The sequence below is a fragment of the Adiantum capillus-veneris genome, chromosome 18, assembly GCF_014529385.1.
Source record: "Adiantum capillus-veneris isolate H3 chromosome 18, ASM1452938v2, whole genome shotgun sequence".
Taxonomy (NCBI): domain Eukaryota; kingdom Viridiplantae; phylum Streptophyta; class Polypodiopsida; order Polypodiales; family Pteridaceae; genus Adiantum; species Adiantum capillus-veneris.
The window spans coordinates 3280382-3293237 of record NC_140948.1 but is presented as its reverse complement, the minus strand read 5'-3'; positions in this window follow the sequence as shown (position 1 = coordinate 3293237).

Here is a 12856-nt window from a genome sequence, read left to right as displayed (position 1 = left end):
ACACGCTATGGTTATTTCAATCAATAGGGGTAGCATTTGAACAAGTGTCCTTATTTCCCCTTTTGAGAGAGAGAGCTTAGATAATTAATTAAATGTATCTAAATTCCCATTGGACCTCCCTAAAGGCCATCCAATAGGATTCAGGCACACCATGAGGGCAACATGGATATGGGCTTGACATGTGTCCTTTATGCCTCTTGTGGAGAGGGCTTTCCTTGAGAGAGAGAGAGAGAGAGAGAGAGAGAGAGAGAGAGAGAGAGAGAGAGAGAGTTTTCTCTCTCATCCCCTACTCTTAGGGCTCGCCCCCATCTATATAGGAGTCATGATTGACTTTGAACAACGCAAGCACCTTAGTCATGAAGCATGACAAGCACCTCAAGCACCTTAGTCATTAAGAACGACAAGCACCTCAAGCACCTTAGTGAGTTCAAGCATGACAAGCACCTTAGTCAGCTCAAGCACGACAAGCACCTCAAGCACATGCCTAGATTGCCTATGGTTTAAAGTACCTAAAGGTCCTAGCCCTAAGTACTTTTAACACTAACCTTTGGAGGTCTTTAATGAATCTAACCTTAAGTCTTTTAAGCTCCATTATCTACTCATTGTTCTTTGATAGACCATCTCCCTTTTGGACCCTTAATGAGAGGTAGGCTTCTCTCCTTTTTTAGTCCCATGCTGAGATAGATCTAAAAGCACATATCTATATTCTAACTCTTTTTCCCTTTTAGTTTCCCAAATTAAATGATGAGTTCAATATGAGAAAATTGTTTTGGTTATGTAGATATTAGATTTTATGATAGTGCCTCTCAAGCGGAATGTATATAAGCCAAAGTTTTGTAACCCTAAGGGGAACTTTTGAATTAATTGATCTTTGCATTTACTATGTGCAGTGTTTGTGTGACTGAGAGAGAGAGAGAGAGAGAGAGAGAGAGAGAGAGAGAGAGAGAGAGAATGAGGTCTTATTACTTTGTTATGCGGGCTATGGAGCAGCCATTGTGAAGCACCACCAACAAGTTAGCAACAGCGAGGGTTGCACATCAGTATCAAGTTTGCAAAGTTTTTGTTCCTTCGTGAGGCAAGCTCCCACGATCTTTTGAGTGAGTTATCTTGAAAACCGTGTGTCTCTTTTGTAAGTTTTTCATACCAATATGTTCACGAAAAGAAGAGGTACACATTAGGACCATGTATGTTGAGAATCAATGACATGTGATAGACTGTATGTCTTCATACATGTTTGCTACATCAAGTGGTTACAGACAAGATATAGGGTCAGATTCCATAGGGTAGTGACCTCTAGGTAAGTAGACTAGCCCCTCTGAGTTTTGAGGTGATTTGAGGACTTTTGATCTTGATTTTGGTAGCGTTAGTGTTGTAGGTTGTATTGTAGTCACAAGAACATAGGATGTCTGGGTTTGATTTTTTCAAGTAGTGATTGTCATAAAAAATTGAGTAGGTGATTGACAACCATCTATTTGCTTCACGCGCATGCGGGGTCGAGCTACATCCCTGGAGGACATTTTGGTGTGTTCATTTAGTTCTCACTATGCTAGCGTTGCTCGTGGAGCATATCCTCCAACATTGCGCCATTGCCAAGGACAAGAGCCCTAGGTAGGTGACCTTAGACTAGTCCTACAAGGTAGAAGTCCCTCTAGTTTGCCAGAATCTTGTTATTTTGTTTTAGGTAGGGTTTGGGAGTTGGACTCTTGAGATTTAGGAGAGGTGCTAGGGAACGTGTGACTCGCCTGGATTTTTTGCCATATGTAGTATTAGTCGTGTTTTAGTGTTGATGGTGTGTGCTAAATTTGTGAGGTGATAAAAGCAATAGCTACTCTGTGTGAGCCAGTGGAACATTTTTCTAATCATAAATGCAACACCCCATATGATGTGTAGGAGTAGTTCTAGAAAGGACATCTTGATTATGATCTAGAGCTATTCATCACAAATTTATTTTCTTGTGTGCTTGTTTGAGTTAAAATTCCTAAAAAAGTTGATTTTTAAGGGAAAAATGCAACAAACAAGCTGTTGGGTATATTTGTGCATGACTGAATGATGTTAAGCATATAAGAAATCATATGCAAGAAATCTGTTGAGAAAACTTGCAATTCTGTGACTCTGGATGTTATACGTGTATGATGTCCTAAGGGCTAGCAGAAGGCCAAATTTGACAAAACAGATTACACTAGAGTGTTCAAAAGGGGTGTTTTACCCTAAGTACACCTTGAGACTAAAGTTTTGACCAACAATAAGTACTCAAAAGACAAAAGACGAACTGTCAAAAACGGAAAAAATGGAAACTTGTGATTTTGAGCATATCTTTGCATGAAAAAATGATAAAAGTTCTTGAAAACCAGTGATGGATGATGGCATCCAAATTAAACTTTTTACTTTACACCCATATTTTGCATGTTGTGTTGAGCACATTCACCAAGTTTCATTTAATTTGGACATTTAGATTGAGTATTGAGAGGATTTTACTCTTTTTGGGAAGTTCCTTGGTAAAAAGTGGGGATTTTGTGCAAGTTTGACTTCCAAAATTTATTGTGAGCACATGTGCATGTTGTACTCATCAAGGGACACTTGAGGTAGGAACATAACTTCAATCTGACCAAAAAGATATCATACGCATATGATGTCCTAAAGACCAAATTTGAGTATTGAGAGGATTTTACTCTTTTTGGGAAGTTCCTTGGTAAAAAGTGGGGATTTTGTGCAAGTTTGACTTCCAAAATTTACTGTGAGCACATGTGCATGTTGTACTCATCAAGGGACACTTGAGGTAGGAACATAACTTTAATCTGACCAAAAAGATATCATACGTCTATGATGTCCTAAAGACCAAATTTGGAGTCAAAGGACACATCTGAGTGCACCCTCGTGAACTATAGCACTTAAGAAGAAAATCCATTGAATTTGAAGCATTTTTGGGCTTGTAAAGACCAAGAGACGGATCAAGGAAAAGTGCATGATTGAATTGATCATATCTAGCATAAAAAGTGTTGAAATTGAGTTTTGAAAGCTGTTGTGAGTTGTTTGTGTAGTGGGAGACCTCTTGAGTGAGTCTCACCTCATTTTGACTGAAGGGCATTTTTAGAGACCAGATCTGACAACAGAGATGATCATAGTGTTTAGCACCACAAAACAACCTTAGAGACCAAGTTTCAATTTGGACCAATTTTGACTTAGAGGAACTCCCACAAAAGCTAACAGCAACTAAGACAGAATTAGGGGTGATAGACCTTCCAAGGGGTGTCTGAATCACAAAGTAGAACTTGGAGTGAATAGAGCACATCAAGGAGAGTCTAAATTTCAAGTTTGACTAATTATGAGCACTTAGACATCATACACGTATGAAGTCTAAAGCTCATTTTAGGGCTCAGGATGTGATTTTGATTGTTCAAGAGCTTTCCTTGTGACCCTAGGATCACATATGTCTCTTTAGATCGGTGCTTAGGACTCACATAGGGAATTAGGTCCTTATATATAGTTGTCTGATTGGAATTAACCCTCTATTTATATCAATCAACACCGTAGAGTACTTAAATGAGAATCACTATTCTAACAAAAAATTGCATATTCAAAAGTTTTGCAATGAAATCCAAAACCAAGGATCCTACAGTTGGTGATCATTTTGGAGTGCAAAGTACTTTACAAGTTGAGAAAGTGGTTTGGATGAAAATAGAGCAAAGAGTAGCTGCAAGAAAATTTCTAAGGTAAAGGTTTGGATTGATAGTTGTGTCTGTAAAAGATTTGATGAATTTGAGATCTGGTAGGTTTCTTGAGAGAGATTGAAGAGTGGGAGGAGATCATGCTAGCTTAGTGTCAACAAAAGAGAGTGTAATCCAAGCAAGGATAGATCCGCTAGCAAGCCGCTAGCACCAATCATAAAAGAGGGTAGTGATATTGACACCTCTTTTGACGAATCATATCAGTGGATGGCTAACCAAAAACTTGGAGGTTTCCAACAGCAAGGGACCATGGAGGGTATCACCTCCCAAAAACCCTTAAACATACCAAAATATACGGCAATATTCCTAAAGGGAACAAACGCCCATGGAACCCTAGTATATGCGGATGTTCGAGGATTTCAATGCATTTGTATTGAAGAACGTCCAATGAGAGGATTGATAGTAATCATGGTAAACAACGATGGTGATAGATGAGGAGGGAAACCACTACCTCATCGTCAAAGACCCAAAAAATTACAATCGATACAGAGACAACGTAGCAAAAGGGATGGTTATGGAGACCCAACAATTTCCTCCTAAACTCACTCTTCCTAGAGCCTTCTAAATTCATGACAAGAGAGTAGTGAGAGTGGCTACAATTCATGAAAATATTGGGGTTTACAAGCACGGGGAGGGGAGAGTCATCTCTTACTACTGGAGCATGGAACCCCATGTGAATGAATTAAGCAAGGACAAAGTCCTTTAGTTTTTTTTGTATGATTCTACAATTGGAACCCATATCATTTTTGTCAATAAGTACAAATGAGAATATGAGCCAGTTCACCCAGAAGATGTAGGGAGAGTGATAATGCCAAAACTATTGGCACAAGCTTCTGAAGAGAAACAAAAGCCCATAGAAGCCCCTAGAAAATCTACAAATACCTTCTCAGATAATTACAACACCACATAGCAACAATCAAATAAGAAACCATTGCCCAACCTTCAGAACTCACAAACCTCACCACTATCATTTCAAGCATGGATCGGGCAGTTTGCAACACCATACCTAAATACAAAAGGGGGTGGATATTAGGTCATGTCAGGGCTAGAAGCACCACCACTCCACCAGCAATATCAAGATGAGAGTAGAACGAGAATGTCAAATCCGACCAAGACTAAAGAACCACATCAAGAAAGAGAAGAAAGAGTCAGAGCAGAGGAACGACCACTTGCTAGACCAATCGGGAATTATGGATTGGGAGCACCCCTAGGGGAGGAACACGTACCATATTCTAAACTAGAAAGAGCTCATAGAGGAGGAATGGGGGATCCTACACTTAGAATGATGGATCACCGTAGGATCAGACCATCTCAAGTCCAAAAATTGGTTAACAAGAAATATTTCGTAAATAGGGACCCAAGGGATCATGTGGCATCATTTGTGCACGTTATTAGAGCTGAAGAAGTTCTAGACTTTCCCATGTAGTTCATAGGATTTGGGTTAACTCTAGAGAAGGATACCGCCACTTGGTTTGATTTTGTTGAACGTAGAGATTTTGAGTCAATGGAGGAGGTATTTGACGAGTTTATTGAGGAATTATCTCAAAAAGAGATAGCTCACAATATGGTCTCACAAATCCATAAGTTCAAGCAGAAGGAAGGAGAATATGTACAAAAAGTAGCTTTAAGACTAAAACGCTACGCTGAATTATTCCTTGTGGAAGAGTTATTAACACAATCCACACTCATGTTGATATTCATCCAAGGACTGAGGAATGTGGACCTTCAGAAGGATCTGCATATGAAGAAGAGCACAACTCTATAGAGTTGATTAAAGAATCATTATACCTAGTAGACAATTGTGCGGTCTACAAGGAAGGTGACTATAAAGACTTAGATGATGATTCGTTATCACAGCATAGTGGATCAAAGTCCACCAAATCATCACAAAAGAGTGAGACAATTGTAATTCAGGAGCAACTTTTTGAAGAAGTTCTCAAAAGGATAAGCCCATTTGCTAAGCCATAGGCTAAGCAACCCAAGTGGTGCGCCATCAAACAAAAATGAATGAATCATGTGACAAAAGAGTATTACTACAATAAGGGATATGTGAGAGAGTGACAGTATGCCCCAACAACCCCAGTAGTACCTCCTCAAGTACCACCAATGCCTAGGTATACAGCAGGGAATTTTCCAGGACCATTAGGGGTTGAATAGCCACAACCAATTTTGGGGCAACAACCACCTCTCCTAGGAGCAAGACCAGTAGGCATTAGGTATGCACCCAATGTAGAAGAATCAAAGGAACAAGCCTTAGTGCATGTTCCCACATATTACAAAGAGTCGAGTGGATACATGGTTAGTTCAGCATACTACCCACCCAAAGAGTCGAAAGAGTTGAAATCTTGGAGCATGATTTGCAATTTTGGACCACCAACAACAGCTCATGCTGCATGAGAAGGCATATATAGCTTAGATGAGAGAACATTATTGTTCGTATAGCCAATGGCAGATTAGCACGACAAAGACTTGCCTATCAATAGAGTGAACATATGTTAGAGGAAATCCCGTCAAGTAGTGGTTCTGAAAATGAAGCGGTGATACCTATAGAGGTTGTCACAAGATCGCAAGCTCAAAAGGCAAGGGAGGAACCAATAATTAAGTAACCTAGAACAGATGCACCTAGTCTTGAATGAAAAAGTTGACACAACACTTGGAAGGTTAGGAAAGCACGCATGAAAGCTAGGAAGGAACAAGAACAAAATTCCTTAGCAGAAGAGCTGAAACAAACTAAGAAAAAACTGAGAAAACTAGAAGGAGAAGCCGACAAGAAAAATGAAACCCCTAAGGTGGAGGCTAAGAAGAATGAGGAACCAAAAAGTACAAGCTCAGGAGGATCTGTACTAGTTGAAAAAGTGAATGAACCTCTAGATGCACTTATGGAAGCTTATGGGCACGGCTCAAAAATAACCAGATAACATATCCATACGTTGAGTTGGAAAAGCAAAGGCTAGAGGTGTGTCAGAAGATGATCCAAACCACCCAAGCTTTGTTAGAGCCATTGGTATGAAAATCAAAGGGTTGGATGGAGGTTCCAGCTCCAACACCAGTGATCCCACCCAAGGCACGAGCCTGAAAGGATAGCTGAGATTCCTAGAGCTGAGTTAGAACCCACGAAGTTAATTGAAAAGCCAAGAGTAGTGATGAATACCATAGATCAAGCATATGTGATGGCTTCCCTCCTATACAGAGAAGACGATCGCTTAGAACAACTTTTGAAATAAATACAAGAAGCAAATGAGCTAAGTCAAAGAGTGAACGAGACCAGTAATGGGAGGGATGTGTTTCTTCCTCCTATTGAGGAATTTGAGGCAGGATCTCAAGAAGATCTAGATATTCACTCATATTGGGGGGATAGAGGATCTATAAGGTCTATGGATAGCCAACCTCAATCCTTGAGATCCTTACCCTCTTATATGGGAGATTGTGCAGCAAAGTTTGATGTGATGGTAGTACCATCACAAAGACACTCCTCAAAAAATGTGGTGGACTCTAACGGATTGATAGACGTATTGTTTGCACCTGTGACTTGCACCATTAAACTAGCTGAGCTTCTTCAAATATGACCAAACATGTGGACAACAATCGAAAAATGCTTAGAAAAGCTGTGTGTAAAGGACCCGACTTCACAGATACAAGAAGGGACCAGAGAGATTGAGAAGCATCAATTAAACATGCAACTTGTACCATTAAACAAGGTAAGGGAGTATTGTGAAGGCGAGGATGGCAATACCATGCTTCCTATTGAGTTTCAAGGTGTTACAACCATGGCAATTCTTGATAGTGGAGCAAGTGTGGCTATTGCAACCAAAGAGATATAGAAGAAATGGGTAAAACCTGCCTTGAGAGCCACAAGGATGAAATTGCAATTAGTAGATGGTTATATGGAGAAACCCCTAGGGCTTCTAGAGAAGGTAATTGTTACTTCTTGCGGCATTGAGTATGAGCATACCTTTGCTATAGTAGATTTTGGCAAGAAAAATAGCTACGACATTCTACTTGGACGACCATTCATGCAAAAACTGAAGATGGTCCAAGATTGGGGTTATGATCATATATACCTCAGACACATGAAAATCACAACGCGCATAAACCTTAAAGACCATAGCTACAAAGATGTGAACCAAACCCCAGTTGAGGAGTTTGATTCAGCTACATTAGCAGGATATGAGCTTCCAGCTTGGTTAGGTAAGCCAAAGGAGCTATGGATATGTGGAGAATCTCACTGCAAAAGCTTAAAATGAGAAGAGTGTATTCTAGAAAGGGCAATTGAAGATAAGGCATACATTCTTGAACCCTTCCCTGAAGAAACTCTAGAGCCTTTAGAATGGACACATATTCTAGCAACCCTAGATGTGTGTGCTATTTCGGATGTTCCCACAGTAAATTTTTGTGACAAAGATGGTTATGACATGGTTCCATACTATATGGTTAAAAGGGGAAGATGAGGAACCAGTCTTTGAACAACCCTGAAAAGACAAACCGGTGGAAATAGAAGAAGAGGAGTTGTTTTATGACTCTCTAGAGCATCTTGAACAATATGAGGATGCAGATAAGGAATGTTCTAACAAGACAAGTGAACAAGAAACAATAGCAAATGTCAAGCTCTACAACTTTCCAAATCAAAAACCTAGACGTTGACAATGCTATAAGGAAAAGAGAACTAAGTGCAAGGCTAGAGAGAATCCAATTCCTAGAATAAGAGGAAAAGCACAATTTTTTATGTTTGCAAAAGCTGAAGGTTGTGTTAAAGACAAGTTTCAAGGAGATTCTCTAGAGCTCGAGATCCAAAGACATGAAGAAGCATAAGAAACCTAAGAAAACAAACACAAAGGTCTAAAACTGAACCAAAACCCAAGAACACAAAATTGGAGAAACTAAATGGACCAAAGTTGAGAGAAAGAAGAAATATACAGAATTCATCGCAAACGTCGTTTTCTTGAAATAAACATTGCAAACGTCGTTTTCTTGAGCTCTCTATATTTCTTTCTCACTTTCTTCTCCAATTTTTATTTCCATTGTCCACACTTCCCTATATATTTCTATAACGACGTTTGCGATGGAAATAAAATGGCATATCTATAAATTTGAATAAGATAAAAGTGATTGTAGATATGCCTAGACCAAACAACACAAAGCAGGTACAATGCTTTATGGGACAATGTGGTTATTACAGGAGGTTCATACACATGTATACAATCATTGCTCAACCCCTATATAGACTTATAGTAGTCTTTGAATGAACGGAGGAGTGTGAGGAGTCATTTCAAACGTTGAAGAAAGCACTCATATCCGCTCTAGTATTAAAAGCATCAAATTGAAAAATGATCTTTCATGTTCATATTGATGCTTTGGCATTTGCTATAGGATGTATCTTGGCTCTGTTAGGAGAAGGAAATATGGACTTCTGAGTCTATTATACCAGCATACAGCTTAACCACACTGAAAAGAACTACACAACCACTGAGAGAGAAGGGCTAGGGATTATATGTGTTGTTAAGAAGTTTTGGCATTATCTCCTTGCAAATTAGTTTGTGTTTTTCATTGATCATCAAGCCCTCTTATACCTTGTGAACAAACCATGCAATATAGAACGCATTGTACGATGGTTTATCATATTGCTGGAGTTTGATTTTACAATATTTGTTAAAAATGAAAAAACACATCTTCAAGCAAATCATCTTTCCAGATTGCCAAATGGAGAATCTCAAGAAGGCATAGACGATGACCTCCTTGATGCATATCTTTTCAATGTTGAAATGGTACCCAAGCGGTCTCAGGAGATAGTCAGTTTATTGTCCTATGGAGGAGAGTTTGATGGGACTGAGCAAGAATTTAAATGACAGACAATGCGGCAATCCAAGAATTTTGAATTAATTGGCGGACATTTGTATCATTTAGGGTCAAACAACATTTTACGATTATGCATAAGTCCAAAAGAGTATGATTGCTATCTTTTAGAAGCACATGTTCAGAACTCAGCATTTCATTGCTCGCAAAAAAAAACATATCAATGCTTGAAACAATTAGGAGTTTATTGGCCAAATAATTGTGTTGCATGCATATCTACACCACCAGTAGAACATGCAACGTTGTTTCAGGTGACAATTGCACAAGAATGGAGTCAATATATAAGTGACTACCTGACAAAGCTACTTCTCCATTGCCATATGATACACCAAGACAATCGAACCCATAGTGTATCACAAAAGTATGGGTTCCAAAGAGGTTGGTTGCAGGTCAAGGCAATCAAAAATAGCTTTGGATTCTAAAGAGATAGGGCAAGGAACTCCCTTCAATACAAACACCTAAGATTCAAATAGAACCAAATCCTAGAAAACCAAAACAAAACAAGAAGAATAGGCAAAGCAGCCAAGCGTTCGCGGGTGCGGAAGGTATAAGTCCCAAAAAGGACTAACCTTTCGCAAACCCGCAGCGACACTCTTGGTCTAGAGCGTTCGACACTAAATCAAACTCATCACCAAAACAAGAATAATATTTGGGTACCTAAGAGCTTATGGTAAGATCAAAAGAGTCAACCTCAGATTTGGATCCTTAAGCAACATACCTAGTCTAAGACATATTCAGTCTTCGGATTCAAACAAATGTGCAACCACACGATGCAAGACAAACTAGCACTACAAGAGCATCCCATGTCAATTAAACAAAGAGAGGCACAATTAAAATGTTTATTATTTCACCACCCTAAAACAAGTTATGCCACACAAAAAAACCTCAACATCAAATGCCAATAAGCATATTAGGCTTATGCCATCCTCGCACACAGCATTAATTTTTTCCATGCATTCACCGTGTACGCATATAGGGCTTGCATTCACACAATGTTGATACCCATTCACAACACATACTGTAGGGTGATACACCATCATCCAGGATGACTTCAACTAGGGGGGGGGGGGGGGGGGGAGGCTAGTATGTCTAGTCGATGCTCCAAAGTCTATCAAAGATGATGTCTCCTTCTACCCAGTACCAAGGATGCGAACGTGGAAGGACCATGCGAGACTTTTGGAGAAGCATCCAACCTAGCTTAATTACCCTAAGCGAGATGATACCTAACTTCAATGTGTTTTGATTTGGAGTGAAACACAAGATTCCTTGCCAATGCAAGAGCACTCTGACTATCACAATATATCACTGGTGTCTCATCAATGCCAAGATTTCTGACCAAACTAGATAACCATACAGCCTCTTTACTTGCATTTGACAATGCAACGTACTCTGATTCTGTAGTGGAAGACGACGTACAATCTTGAAGACATGACCTCCAAGGTACTGCTGCTCCAGCAAATATGAAGACATAGCCAGATGTCGATCTCCTATTGTCGACACAACCCACATAGTCTGCATCTGCATAACCCATGATGGATGCATAATTGTTCCTGAAGCGTAAACACCTGCCGACTGTACCTTTGAGGTACCTAAGAATGTGCTTCGCTGCTTCCCAATGCTTGCTGCCATGATTTGCCATATATCGGCTCACCACTCCCACTGCAAAAGCAATGTCTGGCCTTGTGGCTACCATAGCATACATAAGACTACCCACTGCCAAAGAATATGGTACCTTAGCCATTTCTGCTCTCTCAGCATCAGATTTGGGTGCATCTTCCTTGCTGAATTTCAAGAATGCTTGCATTGGGGTACTCAATGCTTTCCCCCCCTGCATATTGAAACGCTGCAAAACTTTCTCAATGTATGTTTCCTGAGATAACTCAAGAATACGACGTTTGCGATCTCTTTTGATTTGCATGCCAAGAAAGTGTGTAGCATCCCCCAAATATTTCATTGCAAAATTATTGCTAAGTGTTTGTTTCAAGTTGGCAATTTCCGCAATGGATTTCCCAGCTATAAGCATGTCATCAACATACAGAACTAGAATGATTATCGAGCCATCATCTAGTTTTTTGGTGTACAAACAATGATCGTCTTCGCTCCTTTTATACCCTTGAGACCTCATACATGCATCAAATTTATGATACCACTGCCTTGAACCCTGCTTTAAGCCATAAAGTGCCTTTTTGAGATTACATACTAGCTCCTCACGAGATGCATTCTCCTGAACAAACTCTTCAGGCTGCTGCATGTAAACATCCTCATCGAGATCTCCGTGAAGAAATGCTGCCTTCACATCCATTTGGACAAGTTCCATGTCCTCAATCTCTACAAGACCAAGTACGGTTCTAAGCGTTGTCATCTTGACCCCAGGCGAGAAGATTTCATCAAAATTGACTCCCTTTTGCTGTTTGAACCCTTTGGCTACAAGTCTAGCCTTGTACTTTGGATTTGGATCACCTGAGATAAATTTCTTCTTGTAAACCCATTTGCAAGGTAAAGCTTTCGCATCATTTGGCAGTTCTACCAAGTCCCAAGTGTTATTAGCCAGAATCAAGTTATACACAGATTCCATAGCTTGCTCCCACTTCACCACATCATCCGTCATCATGGCTTCTTGGTAGCAGCTTGGCTCACCGCAATCGGTCAACATGATGGAATCAAGACCTGGCTCAAAACGCGCAGGTGGACGAGAGACTCTAGTAGACCATCTCACTCCTTGACCATTGCTATCTTCTCCTTCTGGAGCATTGCTAGTGGAAGGTACATCACTAGCCCGCTGAGTTGATTTCACTGTCTCTAAGGCAACATCCTCAAAAGTGACTCTCCGAACCTCTATTTCCTTGATAGGTTGTTTCTGCATCTTTGACTCATTGAAGATCACATTTGAACTACGGATGACTTGACAAAATTCCGAGTGTCAGAGACGATATCCCATCTCTCCATCTGCACCATATCCAATGAAAATACATTTGTGTGATTTTGGCTCTACCTTCTATCGAAGTTGTTTAGGCACATGAGAATAAGCTTCACAACCAAAAACACGTAGATGGTCATAGTGGGGCATACGTTTAGACCATAACTCTTCTGGAATCTCATAATTCAATGGTTTACTAAACGAACAATTTATAATGTGCACTGCAGTCAAGACGGCTTCTGCCCAAAAGCCTTGTGTGAGATTCTCCCTAGCAAGCATGGTTCTGACTCTTTCCTGAATCATACGATTCATGCGCTCAGAAACTCCATTCTGAGTTGGTGTGTATGGTGCAATAAACTGCCTT